Below are 17668 nucleotides of genomic sequence, written 5' to 3' on the forward strand. Positions count from 1 at the left end.
TTTTTTTTTATGTATGGGTTTGGGCTATTCAGTCCTGGGAGGGCTTCTTATCTATTTTGTTGATTAATTAGGTTAATGTGAGCTAAGGCCATATTTTCCCCAGCTGGTGGTAAAAGCTAAAGTGAATTTGGGGGGCAGTTGGTAGCTCAGTGGATTGAGAGTCAGGCCTAGAGACGGGATATCCTAGGTTCAAATCTGGCCTCAGACTCTTCCCAGCTGTGTGACCCTGGGCAAGTCACTTGACCCCCATTGCCTACCCTTACCATTCTTCTGCCTTGGAGCCAATACACAGTATTGACTCTAAGAGGGAAGGTAAGGGTTTACAAAAAAAAAAAATAATAATAATAAAGTGAATTCAGCTACTTTCATTGTAGTCTATGGGGGAGGGGTGTTGGAGCTTCCCTGCCCTCTGAAGACTTCTTGTCTGCTGTATTGACAGGATTAAGCCAGTTGGGGTTACTCTGCACAGTTTGAAGTGCCCTGAGGTAAAAACCTTGAGAGAAAGAGGGGGAAAGGGGGACAGCAGCTCAAGGTGGAGCATGTTCACCTTCTCTGGTTTTCTCCCTGAGCAGCCTCCCTGCTGTCTGTGATCAGAGCCTTGAGTTTGGCACAGCTGTGCCAGCGAGACACTCCATCAGACTAGCACCCCAGCCCATCCAGAGATTCCAGGATCTGCTGGAGACACAGCACATTAGGTGGAGGAGGGGATCTGGGATCTTCCTTCTTTCTTTCCCCTCCCACCAGATAGTTCTAAGAATTCAGGCTTTTTTTCCCCCCCGAGTACCTTTTAAGTTGGGTTCATCTGGAGGATCCCCTAGCTGTTCTGCTGTCAGATATAGTTTTCTGTTCCCTCAGAGCCCTTTGTCCTTGATTGGTGGTAAAGGGCTTTACGGAGGTGCCCTCTTCCCAGAATTCTCAGCTATGTGACCCTGAGCAAGTCACTTAACCCCAATTGCCTAGCCCTTATGCTCTTCTGCCTTGGAATCAATATCCAATATTGATTCTAAGACAGAAGGAAAAGGTTAAAAAAAAAAAAGAAATGAAAGGCCAAAGTAGAGAGCAGCTAGGCCAGTTTGGCTGAAATGTAGAATGTAAAGAAGGGAGTAACGTGAAATGTCTAGATTCTATGGTCAGCAACCTTTTTGGCCGTGAGAGCCATAAATGCATGTGGAAGGAGGAGGATGGAGGCAGAAGGCACTGGAATATGAGACGGGGCTGAAGGGCCCCCTGGGGCACATCCTGGGGCTCTGCTCGGACTGGCAGGTCGGAGGTGAAGCCAGATATGGCTCCAGAGCCATATGTTGTCAACCCCTGGTCTAGAAGAATAAATTGGAGTTAGATTATTTTTGGGGGGGTAAGGTAGGGTGGGATGGGACTTAAATGTCTATCTTTTTTGAATTACATCTCTACTAGGCCTATGTCCCAAAGAGATCAAAGAAAGAAAAAAAGGATCTACATGTACAAAAATATTATAGTAGCTTTTATTGAAGTAACAAACAACTACAAACTAAAGGGGTACATGATAATGAGAGTATAGCTAAACAAATATGATATATGAATGTAATAGAATATTACTAGGGGGCAGCTGGGTAGTTCAGTGGATTGAGAGTCAGACCTAGAGATGGGAGGTTCTAGGTTCAAATCCAGCCTCAGACATTTCCCAGCTGTGTGACCCTGGGCAAGTCACTTGACCCCCATTGCCCACCTTTACCACTCTTCCACCAAGGAGCCAATACACAGAAGTTAAGGGTTTAAATAAATAAATAAATAAATAAAAATAGAATATTACTATACCATAAGAAATAAATAAAAAAGAAGTTTTAGGGGCAGCTGGGTAGCTCAGTGGAGTGAGAGTCAGGCCTAGAGACAGGAGGTCCTAGGTTCAAACCCGGCCTCAGCCACTTCCCAGCTGTGTGACCCTGGGCAAGTCACTTGACCCCCATTGCCCACCCTTACCAATCTTCCACCTATGAGACAATACACCAAAGTACAAGGGTGTAAAAAAAAAAAAAAAGAAAGAAAGAAAAAAAGAAGTTTTAAGTGAACCTTGGAAGATTTGAATGAACTGATACAAAGTGAAGTAGGCAGTACAAGGAAACTACTTTACATGAAAACAAGAATATTATATATATCAGTGATTCTCAAAGTGGGCACCACTGCCCCCTGATGGGTGCTACAGCGATCCAGGAAGGCGGTGATGGCCACAGGTGCATTTGGGGGCAATGAAAAACTGTAAGGGGGCGGTGATAGTATGTGACAGGGGGTGCTAAGTAATATTTTTTTCTGGAAAGGGGGCAGTAGGTCAAAGAAGTTTGGGAACCACTGATATACATAAACAACTTGGAAGGATTTGAGAATGCTAATCAACACAACAACCAAACATAATAATAGTGGAGTAACAGTGAAGCATGCTACCCCCTGACAGAAAGGTAATGAACTCAGGGTACAAGAAGAAAAAAATTTTTTTTACCCAACCAATGTCAGAATTTGTTTTGCTTAACTATGCATACTTCTTACAAAGGTTCTGTCTTTCTTTTTCCCAGCAATGGGGTCAGAGTATGTAGGAGGGATAAAAAAAAATCAATTTTTGGTTACTGAAAAGATAAAAATTTAATAAAGAAAAACTTTTTAAAAATTCTAGTATGAACTGAACAAGCTATGGTATATGATCCACATGGAATACTATTGAACTATAAGAAATGATGAACAGGATAATTTCAGAAAAATCTGGAAGGACTTACATGTACTGATGCAAAGTGAAGTTTTCTCTCACTGTATCACCCTAGCTGGAACCATATAGAATGTACATCAACAGCTATGCAAACTAGGTCACAATACTAGTTTTGACAATTGATTTGCCACAGGCCAAATATAGGCAGTCACTCCAGTTAATTCATGAAGAGAAAACCAAAGAGCAACAACTGCTCACAAGAGTTCACTGAAAGCCCTGAAGACATAATTCCAAATCTATGGATTTCAATCCATCCACCAAAAATAATGATAGACAGTAATATTATAAGGATTCAAATGTCATAATTATTTACTGAGGACTTATTATTTTCTAGCTGTTTGGAAAATAAAGTATAATAAATAATGCCACTGCCTTTAGCTCCAGGCAGAACTATAGGGAAGATTTTAGAAAGGAGGGCAACAGAGGGGCTTATGAATAGATTGAAGAGGACAAAACTACTTCAATTCCAAACTGGTTTCTTTTTTTAAATGAAGCCACACTGAGAGCCAGGCCTAGAGACAGGTGGCCCTAGGTTTAAATCTAGCTTTATATACACTTCCAAGCTGTGTGACCTCTGGGCAAGTCACTTAACCTTCATTGCCTAACACCCCTTATTGCTCTTCTGCCTTGGAACCAATACAGTATTAATTCTAAGATGGAAAGTAAGGGTTTTGAAAGAAAAAAAAGTCCAGGCTTCCCAAGTGACCATCACACCTGGCATAGAGCTTGGAAAGGGAAGATGCCATGCTCATCAGTTTTGCAGATGACAGAGCTGGGCATGACATACTCAAGATCCAAAAAGGACAGGTAAGAATATTTGGCTGAATCTAATAAGATGCAAATGAAAGTTGCAGCAAAGTGGCAAATTTAAGCCTGATATGGGGGTGGGGGGGTGGGGGAAGGAATCTCCAAAAGCGTCACGGGAGTGTTGGGTTCCCCCTTAGAGTGGCTATTTGAACAGAAGATGGATGACTTCTAATCAGCTAAGTTCCAGTAGCAATTCTTTTTCAGGATATATTGGGCTGGATGACTGCTCTAATCCCTTCTAACTCTAAAAATGCATGATTCTGTGACTGTAGAAAGTGTTATTTTTGTACCTTACCCTCATCAGAGGTAAAGAGCAGTCTTTAGAGAGATGCTAATGAGGGGAAAGGTAATTAATTAGACATGAGATGACTAGACTGGAAGCAGTGGGAGGGATCTAGGGAACAATAATAGCTCATATTTCTATAATACTTCATGATACATAAATCTCTCTTTTCCCAACCTTCTGAGGTCTTGTTTTAAGCATAATTTTATAGATGAAGAAGCAAGTTCAGAGAGGTAGAACTGAGCAGGATACCACAGTAGGTGGCAAAGCAAGAGTTTCCACCCAGATGCCCAGATTATAAATCCATTGTTCTTTCTGGTACATTCAGATCAACCTGTATATGTATACAGGGTTGGCAAACCCGTCCCCCACACCCCTTTGTTTTCTACAAGACGGGGGATAATTCAACTTTATGCCAGGTCAACTTGCCCATTCCTTTTCTTTTCCCTCCATCCCCTACTTTTCATTCTTTGTTGGCGTTTGAAGCTTGTAACCCATAAAAATGGATTGTAGGAGAGGTATCAATTTATAATTGAAGTCTGTTTCTCTTTACAAAAATGTGTCTGAAATTATATTCTCGAATTATATTCATAGGATGGCAGGTTGGTATACATATCTGCACTGAGCTAAAAGAGTCAACTAGAGCTCATATCCCTTTCTCTTGGAAAGTCACCTTTTACTGAAAGAGAAAACTTTCTTCCCAGCCTCAGTTCCCTATAGGCCACAAGCTCAAGATCCAAAGAACTGCTGGCCCAGGGTGTTGTTAACAGAGAAAAGTAAAAAGAAGAAAAGAAACCCAGTGTTTTTAATGACTTACTGCTAATAGTAAAAAAAAAAAAAGGTAGCTGTAAAGTATAATTCAGCATGCTGAATCATACTATCCTGTTGACTTCTATTACCTAATAGGAAACACATTGCACATGGGCAAAAAAATCTGGCCTGGAGACATAAAAATCAGGCTTAAGAATTTTTTTTTAAAAGTAGGAAAAATATGTTAAGGCATTGACAGACAAAATGGGGCTTCTTGAAAAGCTATATGAACAGGCATTGTATCTCCAATCAACAAACATTCATAAAGTGTTGAATAAGATACAAAATACCCTTTGGGACATACAACACTACCTAAGTGCATTCAATCATTAAGTACTTAGGCAAAATCTGAGTAGTTGGGGGTGGGGAAGATCATTTCATCTGTAAAATTAAAGTGCTGGACTAGATGATCTCTAAGGCCTTTCCTAGAAGTGATGAGCCATGTTTCTCTGGGTCATTTCCAGTGTGAATGGTAGGTTCCTAAATATGTGTAGGGAAAGTTCTAAGCCTTCACTGCTCCCTCCTATTCCCAAATCCTCTGGGTCCATACCTATAGTAACCATTGCTGACCCTCGAGGTTTCTAGAATATAGGGGCACTACAGCAGAGGAATCAAACTCTCAATCAGCTACCCTAACCAGATTAAAAGGGTTTAACAAAAACCCTTAAGGAAATGTTTAACAAAATATGTAAAAATACAATTCAATATGGATAATTGTAATTTGTAATTTCCAAAGAGGCAAGAGCAGATGGGGAAAGAGAGATCATTTGTCCTAACTCATAATGATAACAGCTGACATGATTATACACTTTACTGATCAACTCACATTCTGCTATCAAATGGCTTTCACATTATCAGCAATTCAAGAAATTTTTTTTAAACCCTTAACTTCCAATCTTAGAATCAATACTGTGTATTGGTTCCAAGGCAGAAGAGAGGTAAAGGCTAGGTGATAGGGGTTAAATGACTCGTCTAAGGAAGTGTCTGAAGCTAGATTTGAACCCAGGACCTCCCATCTCCAGGTCTGGTTCTCAACCCACTCAGTCACCTAGCTGCCTCCTCAAATATTTTTAAGCACCTACTGTGTACAAAGCACTATGCTGAGCTTCTAAGGGATATAAAAATAAAGCCAAGATGGGGTTCCTGCCCCACTAAAGCTTCTAGTCTAACAATGCAGGATGGAACCTTGCCTTTGCAGCAAGTGCTTTGGGATTTGGCACCATACCAGCTGCCAAATATGAACACACCCACTCAAGTTTCACTTAGCACTTTTATGTACAATGTAATTTGGACCCCACTCATGGGGATATAATCACTAAAGGGTCACAGACTTCATCCTAAGGCATTATCACTTCACATATCACTGCCCTTCACCTCTGTGTCTTTTATCTCTTAACACTCAGCACCATCCAGGGCAAACTCAGCTGGACTTGTGAAGTGCCATCTAACTGATACGTCTATTCTAGTCTGAAATATTTGTGAGGTCTAAGTTGGGAAATACAGAAAATATGCCAAACAGGATGTGACCATGAAGTAAAAGTTCAGTCATGTCTTTATACGTTTAAGGCAGTGATGGAGAACCGCCCCCCACCCACCCCTCCAGACTGAGTACTGTGCCCACCCCTCCCACCCCCCAGAGACTGCACAGCATGCCCCCTCCTTCCCCCACACAGGGGAGGAAGCGCTCCCATTAGGCTACTAGGTAGAAGGGTAAGTGAAGTTAGGAATGTCCTCAGCGAGTGTAGAGAGGGGGAGGGGAGTGGCCTGAGTGCTCTGCTCCCCTCTAGCTCTGCTGCCTGTGAGCCGCCCACCTTACCCCCCCCCTCCCTTTGGGCTGTTGGGCAGAGAGGGGGGATGGGAAAAAATCATCAGGTGTGGTGGAGAGGGGGAGGGGAGCAGCTCCACCAGAGTCCCTCTGCCTTTCTAGTAACCAACTCTGGGGGTGGGGGTGTTAGGGCAGGGGAGTGCCCACAGAGAGTGCTCGATGTGCCATTTTGGCACCTGTGCCATAGGTTCACCATCAATGGTTTAGAGAAAATACATTAAACCAAGAACATGCTCCTGAACCAAATGATCCTTCTCAGATGCACTCCCTTCCCTTCCAACAAAAACAGGTGATTCTGTAGGTTTCATATTTATTTGTTGTTGTTGCTCCCTAACCCAGAGGGTGAATGTAAATTCCCAGAAGAAAAAGATAGTTTTCATTTTTTCTTTTGTGTCTCTTTCAAGTAGCACTGATTAATTCATAATTGATGACCAATATGTGTTTGTTGAATTAAAATGAATTGCTGAGCTTGGGCCCAAGAATGGACCTTGACTAGTGCAGTGGAAATAATAATGGATGATGGGGAGTCATGAAAGCTGGTTTTCAATTGAGGCTATGCATCTCTTTAGGATAATCACTTGACTTGTCTGGGCCTCAGTTTCATTATTTGTAAAATGAGGGGGTTGGTCTTGCTCTGTTTGACCTCTCTGATATATTTAATTGTCGTTTAAGTTGCACTATAGCTATTGGTGTGCACATCTCTGAATCACAAGCTTCTTGAAGATGGGTACTGCCCTGGCAGGTGTTGGGAGCAGGCTCTACAGAGAATGGAGTTGGGACACAGAGTAACATGTGAGGAACAGAAAAAAAAAGTAGGGGGCAGCTAGGTGGTTCAGTGGATAGAAAGCTAGGTCTGGAGATGGGAGGTCCTGGGTTCAAATATGACCTCAGACACTTCCTAGCTGTATGCCCTTGGGCAGGTCACTTAAAACCAGTTGCCAAGCTTTTACTGTTCTTTTGCATTAAAATTGATATTTGGTATACTTAGAACTGCCACTTAGTCTCCATTCTAAGACAGAAGATAAGGGTTTAAAAAATATCATTTTGGTTTTTGTGGAAAGGATGAATTAGAGATAAATGTTTGTTAAATAGAATCTTTAAGGGTCTCTTTTTCATTCTAAAATTTCATGACATCACCCTTATCTTCACAGTAGAGCAATGCTATGATACAATTTTGCTTAATAGCAAACAGTTAGATTAGATTTATGGACACTTTGTATCCACCTACACAACACAGAGAAAGTTTACCCAAAGCTATTTTTGAAAATTCTTTTAGTAACAATTTAAAGATCCCAGGATTTCAAATCCTATAAGAGGAGTTACAGTAGAAAGAATTTCTACTCCATCACACTGCCTCTTGATCTCCAAGCTTCTCCTTGGTGCTGACATGATATGAATTCTTCCTTATATTAGCATACCATTCCCCATCTTGAGCTTTCTCACAAGTTTTCTCTTTTGACTAATTATCATGGAGGTGGACTGGAAAGACACAGATGTGGACATTGAGTTCTTGGGTAATGAGATAAACTGCCAAGGTCTCAGCTCGTTAGCAGTAGAGACTTATCTTCTGGCTCTTTGTCCATTGTTCTTCTGGATGGCCCAATGGATAGCCCACGGGACCAGGAGTCAGGTAGATGTGAATTTAATCTGGCCTCAGGCACCCTGAGAAAAGTCACTTAACTGCCACCTGCCTTAATTTCCTCATCTGCAAAATAGGGATAATAATAGCAACCTACCTCCTAGAGTTGTTGAGAATAAAGTATTTCTAAAGCACTTTACAAACTTTCAAGTGCTATATAAATGCATCATCACCATCACCATCATCACTGTATTGCATTATCCCTAGACCTTTACTCTTCAAAAAAGCCTACACTGAGGCCTACTTTGAAGTGATTTCTACAGTGACTGCCACATATAGTACAAAGGTAAATTGCCCTAAGAAAGTAGCTTCCTAAGAGGATGTATGGCTTTAGTAATAGTCTTAACACAAAAACATCCAAGCCCAGCACAGGGTCACTGGTTACCTAGGCTTCCTCAATAATAACTTAATGAAATGCAGTCATGGAATTTAAGAGAAGATAAGAGCCTTCAATCTGGAGTCTAGGGGCTAGGCTCCAAACCCAATCTCTTTATTTATATAACCTCAGTCAGTTTTCCTCTGTGTTCCTCATCCTTAAGATAAGTGAGTTAGACTAGATGAAAGAGACAGGGAGAGGGGGAGAGGGGGAAAGAGAGAGAAGGGGGAAGGGGAGAGAGGGAGGGAGGGAGAGAGAGAGACGAGAGAGAGACAGAAGAGAGACAGAAGAGAGACAGAGAGAGACAGAGAGAGACTGAGACTTGCTTCTTTGGTGTCAGCTAGATCTGGGTTCATAATACTGCCCCTGATACTGATCAACTGTGTGATTTGTACAATGAAAAGAACATTGGTTCTCCAGCTAGAAGGCCTGGGGTTCCAAACCCACTTCTGACAATTACCTCCTAAGTGACCTTATGGAAGTCATTAGACCTCCCTGGGCCTTGGTTTCCTTATCTGTAAAAGAAGGGAGCTGAATGAGACTAAGGCCTTCCAGCTTTAAAGCTACAACCTATAAAACTCATTTACTCTTTCTGAGGTTCAGTTTCCTCATTTGTAAAATGGGACCTAAACTACCCATATCTTATGTCATGGGGTTGTTTCAAGGAACAAAGAAGAATGTATGTCAAGTGTTTGGTAAACTTTAAAGTACCATATAAATGTGTTAACATTATGATTAACATATCTTTTCTACGAAGGTCCTTTAATTCCCTCCAAAAAACAGCAGCATCCTTTTAAAAAACAAAACCCCCTTACCTTCTGACTTAGTATTAGAAGAAAGGTAAAGGCTAGGCAAATGAGTATAAGTGACTTGCCCAGGGTCACATAGCTGGAAAGTGTCTGAGGCCACATATGAATCCAAGACCTCCCCATTCTACTATCTCCTCTATCTACTGAGCCATCTAGATGCCCCCAGCATATTACTAAGAGGCAGAGACTCCGAATGGGACAGAGACCAGTTAGTTGACTAAAATCTAGAACCTCCCCTTGAGGTGCAGGGCAAAGTAGTGACACACAAAGGTTCTCTTCGTTTCCCAGGTACTATTCTTAAGCCTTTTCTTTGCTCCTTCAAGGTTGTCCTTGATATTTACCTTGTAAAATCACAAGATTTTAGAAGGCTATTAAATGGATGCTCCAGAGCACACACTGGGCTGGTTCTAGGCCTGGCACTGTTCTAGGGCAGGCTCTGGATATTTCCTTTGAAAAGATTCCACAAAAGCTGTAGCTTAAGTAAACTCGTCAGATTCCTTCAGTTTGAGGATCACAAAGGAGTCATTGTGGTTGAAGTATAAAGCAAATAACAAATCCTGGGCCCTTTAGTAATTGATAAGTACCCAAAAGATTACAATCATTAAGAAGCAAGCCTTCCTACCATTTCCTTCTCTTTTTTTTCCTCCAGTCAACCTCAGTTCTTAGAATATTACAGTATGAGTTGAGCTTAAAAACAAATAAACAAACGAACAAACACACCAGCTGCTATTAAGAAGCCCACAGATCTTTTTCTTTCAGAATCTATTCATTCCCACAGTATGGCCAGTTTACCTTACTTCATTCAATAATAGTCCCAAGCTAAAGAAAAATAGATAAAACCTCTCCAGCGGTTTTCTTCTTAATTGGAGCAGAGATAACTTTCCCTTAGCTCTAGGCTTGGATTTAAGAGGAAAGTAACAAAGAGAAGGGGCCTGCCCTATTCCCTTGTTCTTGCAGACTGCTATTTGAGCTGCGCTCTCTTCCCCATTCCCAAACCGCAGTTCAAAGATGCTCTGGACTTGCTTATTTCCATAAAGCCCTGGGGACCAGGATCCCGCCTCCCGTCCCCCACCCCCAGCCAACCCCAGATGCAAGAGGGGGATCCTTGTGTATTCCCTACCTCCGTGGGTCACCCAACCTGAAGAGGGATGGGGAGGGCGGGAAGGAGAATGGGGAGAGAGGGTCTGAGGATTTATCTCCCTGAATTGATAGAAGAAAAGATGTGATTTGGCGGCCTCGGGACTCTGACCTCGGTATGCACATGCAGAAGGAGGTGCTCGTGGTCGTAGGAGGTAGGGACACTCGGTGTGGGCATGCACCAGAAGGGAGAAAGAGGGAGAAGGGAGGGGGTCATCCGTGCTTCACTCACCTCCTTAAGTCAAAGGGCATGTTGGTGCCGGCCCCTGGGAGGGGGGTCGGCCCCGAGACTGCAGGGGACCACGGCCAGACTAGGGATGCGTGGGTTCGGCGCCCGCCCCCTCCCCCGGGCGTTACTCTTCAAGCCTTGCCGGCTTCCTAGCCGGGAAGTGACGGGGCTTTAGGACGCTTTGCACCAGCCCATTGGGCGCTGGCGGGAGACGCCAGAACGGCTACTTCCGCTGCCCAGTTAAAGGGGCCCCAGGAGCAGTCTCTGCTGGAGAACACGTGGGGATCCCGCAGAGAGAGGCGGGCTTGCTGATGCGCTGTAAAGCAGCGCGGGAAGTGAAGGGGGGGGGGGGCAAGCTGCATTCAGTGCCCTGTGCTTCCCGCACCTTGAAAAATCCTGACGCCCTCCTCCCATCCAGCCTACATACCCAGTGTTCCACTTTTCTGTACAGAGCTGGTAGTTCAGAACCCTCTGCTCCTTTCTCCATCATCTTCCCCTATCCCTATCAGATAGGAGGACCCACAGAGGCAGAGAGCACCAAAGCAGACCTCTGTTGCTGTCCCCGATTCCAGACATTTTTGCTAGCTGATCCCCAACTCAGGGCTGGGATTCTCACCTTTGTCATTTATCCTCTGGCTTCCTTCTAGTCCTAGCCAAAATCCCACCTTCTACAAGAAGCCTTTCCAGATCACGCTTAACGCTAATCTCTTTCCCCAGTTAATTAGGTTCCATTTATAGTCAACATATAGCTTGCTTGTACCTACTTAGATTCATGTTGTCTCCCTTATTTGACAGTGAGTCCCTTGAAAAGCAGGGGCTGTCTTTAGTCTTCTTTGGTATCCACAACACTTAGCATGGTGCTTGGCACCTGGTCAGTGCAAAATGAATGCTTATTGATTGCCTGGGAGCGAAGGCCCGGGTCCCCAGGGCTTTATGGAGGTGGCAAAGGGGTCTAGCCTCCTTAGGGACTCATGTACTGTCAAGGGTATATCATACATAAGCTTGGGGGGGGGGCAGCTGGGTAGCTCAGTGGATTGAGAGCCAGGCCTAGAGATGGGAGGTCCTAGGTTCAAATCTGGCCTCAGACACTTCCCAGCTGTGTGACCCTGGGCAAGTCACTTACTCTCCATTGCCTAGCCCTTACCACTCTTCTGCCTTGGAACCAACACAGAGTATTGATTCCAAGATGGAAGGTAAGGTTTAAAAAAAAATCATACATGAGCTTCCTTTGGAGCCAAGCAGTATGTCCCAGTTATTGGGGAAAACCTGGGGACTCAAGAGTCTGGGAATCCTTGGCATCACCTGCTTAGGTATAGCCAAAGTAAAAAAGTTTCACAGCTTTTACTCTTCTCCGGAGGTGAGTAATTGTGAAGAGCTAGGCTAGCTGGCCCAAGACAGTTGAATGGAAAGAATTTCAGGCCTATTCTCTATATTCCACTTTGTATGTAAATAGACCTCAATCCCCACCTTTAACCCTGGAGCATCTTCATTTACCTGGGCCAACTCCTTGGTCAACTGCCCACTTCCCACTTTCTCTCCTTCCTGCTTTCATTCAAGAAATAAGTTGAATACCTGATTGTGCATAGTTCTTGCTGTGAGATGGCCATTAAGAAGTAGAATCAGATTTTTCTGTCCTTTAGTCAGTCTAGTTAATAAAGACAAGCTTTATATTCACTCATTCAATAAACTTGAAAAGTTTAATACAATAATAAGAGTAGTTTACATCTCTAAAGGCTTCAAGATTTAATTTTCCCTACAATAGTTCAATAAGGTAGGGATGGATGGACCCACTAGGATTTATCAAGCACCTTCTTTCTGTAGACACTGTACAGTAGCATTCTTCTTAGAGATTAGGAAAGTGAGGTTTAGGAGGCAAAGTGCATTGTTAAGATCACATAGGACAGCCAGGTCTAGAGACTGAAATCCTGGGTTCAAATTTAAACTCAGATACTTCCTAACTGTGTGACCCTGGGCAAATCACTTAATCCTGGTCTTCTGACTTGGAACCAATACTTAGTATCTAAGGCAGAAGGTAGGAAATTTTAAAAAGATTTATTAAGCATTTCAGCGCAAAGCACAAAGTTTGTCCTTCATTTTCAAGAGGCCCAATAATGATACCACACCATGATGTCTTGACTTGTATGGGAACTGGATTTAAGTGAGGCGGGGTTGCACAAAATCTTCAGCTTCACTCTTCCAGAGTCATCAAACAAAGTCTAGTGGCAAGACAAAAGTCAGGATGACTAGTGATGGCCCAGGATGAAGTGGATGACTTTGAAAGTGTGGCCTGGGGAGATGTAAAGATTAAATGAAGACAGTCCATTACCACATGGAGCTCACAGTCTAGTGGGGGGGAAGAAACAAATAACTAATGAAAACAATCAATAATACGTGTTTTATGATGTCTAAGAGAAAGACTGTTATTAACAAGAAAGGCTTCCTAGAGGGGGCGGCATTTAAATGGGCCTGTTTCAGTTAAGGAAGGGCAGCTGGGTGATGAAGAAGAGAGAGAGCTGAGCCTAGAAGCAGGAAGACTCTTCCTGAGTTCAGATCTGGTCTCAAACACTTACTAGTTATGTAACTCTAGAAAAATCATTTAACCTGGTTTGCCTCAGTTTCCTCATCTGTAAAATAAACTGGAGAAGGAAATGACAAACCACTTCAGGACCTTGCCAAGAAAACCCCAAATAGTGTCAAAGAGTCAGATATGATGAAATAACAAAGTTCCAGAAAAAGATTTACCTCAGATAGATAGATTAGATTTACATATAAATTTACCTAGTGATCTCAGAGAGTATCTAGTTTGACTCCCTCATTTTACAGACTGGGAAATGGAGGCCCAAGAGCATAAGTGACTTGCCAAAGTTCAGAGACTGACAGAATCACCATTTAAATCTCCGTTCTTAGTAGTACTCTGTTTAAGGTACTAGTCACTATAGCTGTGCCATAATCAGCAAATAAATTTTTCCTTTGTGGCTTCTAGAATTTTCCCAAGTACTGTATAGCTCAACTTTTCCCTTTCAACCAAAAGTCTCCCCTCCCCAGTTTACATCCATAGAGGGGAGTTGGCAGGTCTCAGAGCTGAGAAGGGGAGGGTCAAAGTAAACCTCAGCTTTGCTTTTCTCCCCCACTCCTTCAACTCTGTGGCTCTCCCAATCCCAAAGCTAGTAGAACACAGTGAAACCCTACCCTTACTTCGGGCATATTACCACCATATGCCCCACCCCCTCTTCCCATGAGGAAATACTCTGGACAGTGAGTCTATTTTACTCAAAATATAAAACTATTACTTCATTTTTTCTCTATCCAAAAACTCAACTGGCACCTATTTATTTATAGCTTTTCCTAGGGGATTTTTTTTAAAACCCTTATCTTCAGTCTTAGAATCAATACTTTGTATTGGTTCTAAGGCAGAAGAGTGGTAAGGGCTAGGCAAAGGGAGTTAAGTGACTTGCCCAGGGTCACATCACTAGGAAATGTCTGAGGTCAAATTTGAACCCAGGATCTCCTGTCTCTGGGCCTGGCTCTCAATCCAGAGTCACCCAGCTGCCTCCTTCCTAGGGGATTTTCAAGAGAAAAGCAGAGGGATACATTTGGATAGATAAGGGGATGCTGTCACTAGATAGTCTCTGAAATTCTGTGAATTCCTACTGCAAAGATTAAGAGACATCCTTTTTAAACTTCTGATTTATATAATCTAGAGCTAAAAGGGACCAACTATCAGTGCAAAAAGGAGAAAACTAAAGAGGTAACTTGAATCAAGTCATCTAGAGAGTAAATAAAAATAATGACTTGGAAGAATAGTCAATGTGGGGGGTGGGATTGAAAGAAGATAGACACTAAATTTATCAACAGAGTTGTAAATTAATCTAATCATTTTGGAAAACAATTTGGAATTATTGAAATAAAGAGAAAAAAATCCATCCCCTTTGACCTTGAGATTCCACTACTAAGTTTGTATAGCTTAAGGATGCCATTGATAAGAAGAGAATTCATATATGCACCAAAGACTTTATAACAATACTTTTTGACTTAGCAAAGAATTACAAAGCAGAAGCTCATTGATTGGTAAAGGGCTAAGAAAATTGTCTTATATGAATGTAATAGAAAATTACTGTGTTTTAAGAAAGGACAAATAAGAAAACAGAAAAGCATGGGAGAATTTACATGAACCGATGTGGAGTAAAGTAAGCACAACAAGAAAACAACATATAGAATGACTAAGAGAATGTAAATAGAATAACTACAAAAAAATTTTTAAATGAATCTTATAAAATTACAAAGAAGAGATATAAGAAAATTCCCCCATTCTGCCCCTTTGCAGAGGTGGGAGGTCCAAGTGTATATAGTACATAGTTTTGTACTCTATCTGATTTACTGATAGGTTTTATTGATTTTTCTTTTCTTTTTTTAAACTAATCTTTACTTAAAAAATACTATTTGTTATACAGGATGACTCATCTGGGAGGGAAGGGAAAGGGAATGGAGTATAGATTAAAGGGAATAGAATACTGAAGAAAATTTATTGATATAAAAGCAAAACATATCAATAAAAGTTTATTTAAAAGATAAAAACTCACATTTATAAATCAACTTAATATTTGCTGGTTTTAAGCCCTAGTCCTTTGATTCAAAATCCAATAGCTATTACGCCATATCATCTCTTTATTCTTACATTATCTATAAACTGCTCTAGAAGACTATTTTCCCCTTGAGATTATATGAGTTACTATTGCCAAATAAATCTATCACAATGCAGAAATTATAGAATTATATAAAAACCTACATTTTTATTATGCTTACACACAGGTTTGGGAAATAGAAAAATAATCCTGAACTGGGGCTTCTTAAGTGGGAAAATTACACCAGAGAAATAAATAAATAAATAAATTTGCATATTTTAATCTCATATATTCCTTTAGGCCAGTGATGGTGAACCTTTTAGAGACCAAGTGCTCAAACTGCAACCCTCTTAGAGCTGGGGAGGGGAGGGAGGAAGCACTTCCATTGAACTACTGGGCAGAGTGGCAGGTCATATGAGAAATGTCCTCAGGGCTGCATAGAGGGGGGAAGGGAGGGGCCTCCTCTAGCCCCCTCTGGTACTTGTGCCATAGGTTTGCCAACAGTTTTAGGCTTGTTGATGTGGAATCTACAGACCCCAAACTTGTGGCCTAGTGAGATCTGATGAACCCCAAGTTTTAGAAGTAGCTTGTAGGCTGGAGACCCCCAAAGCTTGTGCTTCCCTGTTCCCCTGAGAATCCACCCTGAAGGGAATCCCAGACTAGCAGTGGCAGTTGCAGACTGAATAATGGACCCCAGGGTAAATGCTAAATACCCTTTTTGTCTTAGGTAGTCTTCCCATTGTATCAAAAGCCCATTCCCAGGAAGACACACCTGAGGAGGGAGCATCCTTTAGTATCCTTTGTGTAAGCAACCCCTTCCCTTACACCCTAGCTTGATTATATCCTGTCAGTATAATGTCAATCATCTTTCCCAGCCACTGAATCTTCCCAAATGGTATTTAAGTTCACCAGTTTCCTTTGTTCCTTGGAGTTGTCATCTAGTGCAGTGTTACTCCCAGGGGGTCATGGAGCAGAGCAAAGCAGTGTTCAGTCCTGGGACTCTGCATAAGGCACAGCTCTGCATAAGAGGCCTAATCAGCCCTGATCCCCCTTTCCCCTGATTAAAGAGTGGTTATGTCTATTTAATAGTTCTGTGTTTTCCCTAACTTAACAGGCTATCAGAGTTTAGAAAGACTGAATGATAATCCTGTTTCCTTCAATGAACAAACTAAAATTAGAGCAAATTAATAAATAAACTAACAGATTTAAACAGAATCTACAAAGTCCTGCGGAATGGAGAGGAAATTAACATGTCACAAAGATAATTGAAAGGCCAGCCTCAGAGGAATCTTTCTACTAATAAAATCCCTTGGATGATTTTCAAGGTTTTGTAGATGCATTCTCTTCTTCCTCTCTTTTTATTTCTTATTTCAGGAATGTCAAAAGTCTTCCCTTAATACTATCATTCCATGAGTTAGGTTATAACCAGGTAAGGTAAATATTAACAAGAAATGGGCTTGGAAATAACCCTTGGAAGGTGAGAGAACTGGGTTTACAACCAAGAATCATCTACCCATCAAAACTGACTATATTCTTTCAGGAGAAAGTATGGGCATTTAATAAAATGGGAGATTTCCAGGCATTCCTGAAGAAAAGACCAGAATTAAATAGAAAATTTTGATGTCCAAATACAAGTGAAACATAAAAAGGTAAATAAGAAAGAGAAAAAAAATTTATGGGCTTCAATAGGGTCATATTGTTTATATTCCTATATGGAAAGATGATATATGTAACTCTTAAAATTGTTATCATTATAGTAATTAGGAGAAATATATACATAGAGAGTGTGGTAGTAAGCTGTTTGGGATGATATGTAAGAAAAAACTCGAGATGAAAAAGAGAATTATACTAAGGGAATGGAAAGAGAGAAGTAAAATGCAATAAATCATATCACATAAAGAGGCATGGGTGGAGGTGACTATTACAGTGGAGGGGAGGATGAGGGCGGTGACAGGTAATACTTAAACCTTACTCTCACTGGAGTTGGCTCAGAGAGGAAAGAAAAGCCAGATTCACTAGGCTCTGGAATCCTATCTTACCCTATAGAGAACTGGAGGGAATTAAAAAAAAAAGGGGGGGGAGTGGTGGAGAGGGGAATAATATAAGGGAGGGAGAAGTTGGGGGAGGGTGATTAAAAGACCCTATAGAGAAATAGAAGGAGAATAAGAAAGGTGGTGGGGGGAAGGGGAGTAATATAAGGGAGGGGGAAAAGGGAGAGTGACTAAAAGCAGAACACTGCTATGGGGGCAGCCCAGTAGCTCAGTGGATTGAGAGCCAGGCCTAGAGACAGGAGGTCCTAGGTTCAAATCTGGCCTCTGATGTTTCCCAGCTGTGTGACCCTGGGACTTAGCCCCCATTGCCTAGCCCTCACCATTCTTCTGCCTTGGAGCCAATACACAG

General features: G+C 41.9%; 1 long non-coding RNA gene across 1 annotated transcript in view; it reads right to left on the bottom strand.

The window, feature by feature from the left end:
• The window catches only part of LOC123237491, a 52125-nt gene extending 41355 nt beyond the window's left edge, over window positions 1-10770 (bottom strand). The window contains exon 1 of the long non-coding RNA XR_006505470.1: window positions 10650-10770. This is a non-coding gene — a long non-coding RNA (uncharacterized LOC123237491). The remainder of the gene's footprint in view (window positions 1-10649) is intronic.
• Between the last annotated feature and the right edge of the window lie 6898 nt (window positions 10771-17668).

This window comes from Gracilinanus agilis, chromosome 2 (genome assembly GCF_016433145.1).
Source record: "Gracilinanus agilis isolate LMUSP501 chromosome 2, AgileGrace, whole genome shotgun sequence".
In the NCBI taxonomy this organism is placed as follows: Eukaryota; Metazoa; Chordata; class Mammalia; order Didelphimorphia; family Didelphidae; genus Gracilinanus; species Gracilinanus agilis.